This window comes from Capsicum annuum, chromosome 1 (genome assembly GCF_002878395.1).
Source record: "Capsicum annuum cultivar UCD-10X-F1 chromosome 1, UCD10Xv1.1, whole genome shotgun sequence".
In the NCBI taxonomy this organism is placed as follows: domain Eukaryota; kingdom Viridiplantae; phylum Streptophyta; class Magnoliopsida; order Solanales; family Solanaceae; genus Capsicum; species Capsicum annuum.
The window spans coordinates 232539184-232544765 of record NC_061111.1 but is presented as its reverse complement, the minus strand read 5'-3'; the positions used below and the strand labels follow the sequence as shown (position 1 = coordinate 232544765).

General features: G+C 29.3%; 1 long non-coding RNA gene across 1 annotated transcript; it reads right to left on the bottom strand.

Annotated features, from left to right (window-relative positions):
* Positions 1-481: 481 nt before the first annotated feature.
* On the bottom strand, positions 482-2409 carry LOC124897101. Its single transcript, XR_007053709.1, has 2 exons — positions 1937-2409; positions 482-649 (listed from the first exon to the last, which is right to left on the bottom strand). It is a non-coding gene; the product is annotated as an uncharacterized LOC124897101 (long non-coding RNA).
* Positions 2410-5582: the final 3173 nt, after the last annotated feature.

Here is a 5582-nt window from a genome sequence, read left to right as displayed (position 1 = left end):
TTTATTCCTCATGTGAAGAACACATGATGAACAAAAAACGATGGACATCGTCATTTTATTGAAGAAAAAAATATTTTTTTTCCAAAAAAATTGACATTGTCCGTCGTAATTTGAGAAAAATAAAATATATTTTTTTAAAAAAGCGACGTTGGTCGTCGCTTTCTATTCTTCATAATGAATAAAAGTGACGTTGGTCGTCGCCTTTTGTTCTGCATAATGAATAAAAAAGCGACGACCATCGTCATTTTTCTTTAAAACAAGTTACTGATTTAAAAAGCGACGGACAAAAGGGACCCTATCCGTCACTTTTCTCCATTTTTATTTTTGGATGCAGAAATTTACATTTTCTGCATCTCACCTGCCAAATAAAAATTAATTCAATATATACAGCCTCATGTAATGCACATTTATAAAATAACCATAAAATGCATTACCTTATCAAAACATTTAAGCAATTCAAATCAACAACACTTAAACAATCAATCCAAAATCCAAAACACTTAATAATTAATCCAACAACATCCAAAACACTTAAACAAAATCCTAAAGTTTTTCTATTAGAGTCTATAGGCGTCCTAGAATTCTTCTTAGCAGTTGACTTCAAACTCTTATCAGGACGAGAACGATCACCGTCACCACCGGATGTCATCTGTATGCAAGTTTACATCAAAACATATAAAAATCAAGTCATTAGTTCATATTTCATGTGCATACACTTAACTATTTTCAATTTACTAGTACATATTTCATGTCACTACACTCGAACCATTTTCAAGTCACAAGTTCACAATTTCAAGTAACTAATACACTTAACCGTTTTTAAGTCACAATTTTGCAATTTAAAGTCGCTACACTTAATAATTTTCAAATAACTTATTCACATTGCAAGTTACTACACTCGAACTATTTTCTAATAGGTAATTGACATTTCAAGTCACTATACTTAACCATTTTCAAAACACTACACTTAACCATTTTCAATTCTCTAATTCACATTTCAAGTGACTAAACCTAATCATTTTCAAGTCATGAATTCACATTTCAAGTGCCAACACTAAACCAATTTCAAGTCATGAATTCACATTTTCAAGTGATTACACTTTACTAATTTCAAAATACAAGTTCACCTTTCAAGTAACTACACTAAACCATTTTATAGTGACTAATCCACTTCTCAAGTGACTACCCTTATCACTTTGAAGTCACTAGTACACATTTCAAAACACCACACTTCCATTTTCAACTCTCTAATTCATATTTCAAGTTACTAAACTTAATCATTTTCAAGTCATGAATTCACATTTCAAGTGTTATCACTAAACCAATTTCAAGTCATGAAATCACATTTTCAAGTGATTACACTTTACTAATTTCAAAACATAAGTTCACCTTTCAAGTAACTACACTAAACCATTTTCAAGTCGCTAATGCACTTCTCAAGTGACTAGTACACATTTCAAAACACTACACTTAACCATTTTCAATTCTCTAATTCACATTTCAACTGACTAAAGTTAATCATTTTTAAGTCATGAATTCACATTAAGTGTCAACACTAAATCAATTTCAAGTCATGAATTCACATTTTCAAGTGATTACACTTTACTAATTTCAAAATACAACTTCACCTTTCAATTAACTACACTAAACCATTTTCTAGTAGCTAATCCACTTCTCAAATGACTACATCTAATTTCATGTTTGTGAGTCAAATTTCGCTGAGATTAACCAAATTAAATAATAACAATTTCGAAAAAATTGAAATCAGCAACCTAGTTGTAATTTTAGAGCAAATCAGCGCATTCAACATACATGAACATGAACACATAAAATAACAAATTGAATCAAATTTCAGTCAAACATCACAAAATTTTTAATCTAAGAATCTGATTTTAAAACAATCAAACATGTAATTAGAGGTATTGAGGAATCAAACCAAATGATAATCGCAGAGAAGTTCATTTAAAACCTCGTCAGTCATCAACTCCAGCGAGGATGTGACGAATGAGAGGCGGGGAGGCGAGGGAGGACGAACTGGGGGAGGTTGCCGGGGGTTGGCTATGGACTAGCTACTGCTACTGCTGGCAGCTGTTGGTGTTACTGTTGTAGGTCGCCGGTAGTTAATGATTGTTGGGATGACAGCTGAGCGGAGAAAAGAATGAGGCGGTGGGGGAGCTTCGTTGGTTTGTTCGCCGGCTGCATGGCTGCTTGCAGCGGCGGCTGGTGGCGCTGGCTGGAGCAGCGGCTTGGTATTGTGCGGTGGAAGTTCGGCTAGATACAGGTAAGACAGTAGATGGTGATGGATTCGTCGGCGACGGAGGCATGGAGGTCGAGGAAGAGAGGGGGCGAAGGTTTTCGTCAGATTAGAGAGAGAAACTAGAGAAAGAGGCGGATGTTTTTTGTTAGAATGAAATTAGGTTTAGGGTTTGTTGTTGGTTTAGAAAAAAAGAAGAAAAGTTTTAGATCTCAGCTGTTGGATCATTTTTGATTGACGGTAGAGATCAAATTGATCAAAAGATGTGCTAGAATTTAAATTTCAATTTGAGATAAAAGATTTGGCTAAAATTATTATTAACTTGATACAAAGTGGCTAGAAAATAAAATTATCATTAAGATTTCATTTTTTTTCTTGTTAGTTGCTACTATTTCTATTTTATGCATATTTTTTTATTGATTAAATTGAAAATCGGAACGTTAAGGACTAAAAATTGATAAACCAAAAACCAATAAAAAAATATCTTATTGGTTTAACATATTTAAAAATCGATAACCGATAAACCAAACCGATAATATATAAAATCAAATCGAACCGGCCGATGCACACCCCTAATTTCAAGAAAAAAAACAGTGATAATTTATTTTAATATTGACCGTTGATCAAATATGATGAATGGTTGAGATTAAAATTGAGGAGATAAGTCAAATTGGGTTTAAAAAAGATTCAATTGGAGATTTCGATTACGTTAATACAATGTATCAATCTGATGAATTATCGGTTAATTAGCTTCATTATTATAACTTCAATAGTGTATTATTACCTCGATCATATGATATTAACGTAATATTCAAAATATTTGGATATATAGATTCAGTTAGCTAGCTTTTAACTACTACGGACATCACTATACGAGACATATGTACTTATATATATATATCAACTTTGTAATATGTATTGTATACATCACATACACGAGTATATTACCTCGTAATACAACGTATTTCATATATACTCTGATGAATTATCGTTTAATTTAGCTTACATTATTATATTATAACTTCAACAGTACATTGTTAACTTGATCAATCGATCGTATGATATCAATGTATTCAATATATATAGTTGATTGACTATCAACTTCAAAATATGTACTATATACAACACATACACAAGTATATTACCTCATAATACAAAGTATTTCATACATACTCTGATGAATTATCGTTTAATTTAGCTTATATTATTATATTATATCTTCAACAGTATATTATTATCTTGATCAATCGATCCTGATATCAATGTATTCAATATATAATTGAATACCTTTAATTTTTTTAAAATATAAAAATTATAGTAAATAAAAAATATCAAATATTGACGGACAATGTTGTTTTCATAAAGTTAATTTTTATTTATTTTTAACAAAAGAAAAAATTAAATTTAAAAATGATGGACAACGTCGCTTTTTATCATCAAGTTAATTTTTATTTATTTTTATCAAAAGCGACATGTCCGTCGCTTTTTACAAAAATACAAAAAAATAAAAATAATTAAGAATTATGACGGATAGTGTCGCTTTTCTATAATTAATATTTTAAAAATAAAAAATTATAGTGACGTTGTCCGTCGATTTTAATAAAAATAAATTAAAATAAAAATTAAATTTAAAAACCAACGGACAACGTTGCTTTTAAAAAATTAATTTTTATTTAGTTTGAACAAAAGCGGCGTTGTTCGTTGCTTTTTGTAAAAAATAAAAAATAATTACAAATTGAGACGGATAGTGTCGTTTTTCTAGAATTAATATTTCAAAAAAATAAAAATTATAGCGACTTAATAAAAATAAAAATCAAATTTCAAAATCGACGAACTACGTCGCTTTTTAAAAATTTTATTATTATTATTTTTAAATAAATTACGACGGTATCCATCGCATTTATTAAAAAAAATATAAATTATTTTTAATTAGTTGGCACAATAATCCGCAAAGAAAAAGACGGATACGAAGACGTTGGCTGTCGATTTTAATAAAAAATAAATAAAAATTAAAATTAAACTAAAAAAGCGATGGACAGTGGCGCTTTTCTCGTTGCTTTTTAAAGCGACATAGTTCATGCTTTTTTTGCGTCGCTTTTTGGTCTTTTTTTAGTAATGGTTTTTTGCTTTGTCAGAAAAGTTGAGATTGATGCTTTCTTATATACATCTTGATGTTGTTGTAAGTATGTCATGCTAATATTTATATTCATCGAATTATGTATGTTCTTATGGAGTATTTTGTCAATTTGATGCTCTCTCAATTTTTTAACTTTGCGGTTATACTTTGATCAATTAAGGTTAATTTTTCTTGCCTATTGGGAGAATATGATTGATACTCATCTGACTTGATTCGGTTGCAAATCTAGATTGATGGATGCTTGATTTTCTAACTCTCAACTTCTTTTCACTATTCTTGTCAACATAATAGAATTCAACGTGTGTATATATGTATCTTCTTTGTTTTCATTGAAGTCATTCTTAGGGTCAATCTTTTTGCTCAGACGAGAATTTCTTTCATCAAAATCGAAGCTTTGTGATCACTATTGTATTGTTTTGTTTTAGTTTATAGGTTGTAGATGAATATCGGTTAGCTTTGAAGAATTTCTTGTGTAAAGGTTAGGTTTAATTGTATTATTTTAATAGCTTTATTATCTTATTTTTTTTATTTTAATTTTCAAATGGTAGATGAATGTCGGTCAACTTTGAGAATTTTTTTAGTTAAAGGAGTTTGATTGTATTGTCTTAGTATCTCTATTAGTTTATTATTTTGTGGTAGTTTATAGTTCGTAGATGAATGTCGATCGACTTTGAGAAATTTTTGTGTGTAAACTTTAAGTTTAATTGTATTGTTTTGATATCTCTTTTATTGTATTGTTTTGTTGTAATTTACAGGTGGTAGATAAATGTTAGTCGGCTTTGAGGAATTTTTTTAGGTAAAGGTTAGACTTAATTGTATTGTTTTAATATCTCTGCTTTGAGAATTTTTTTATGTAAAGGTTAGGTTTAGTTGTATTATTTTGATATCGCTATTATCGAATTATTTTGTTAAAGTTTACAGGTGGTAGATGAGTGTTTGATGACTTTGAGAAAATTTATGTGTAAAGATTAGATTTAATTGTATTGTTTTGATGTCTCTATCATTATATTATTTTATTGCAGTTTACAGGTAGTAGATGAATGTCGATCGACTTTTAGAAATATTTTTGGTAAAGGTCAGGTTTAATAAATAAATTCTCCATCATTACATACTCAAAAGATATTGAACTTAATTATTGTATTCATGTTTATTATTTAAACAAATATCCTATTTAGTGTAATGTTCGAACTC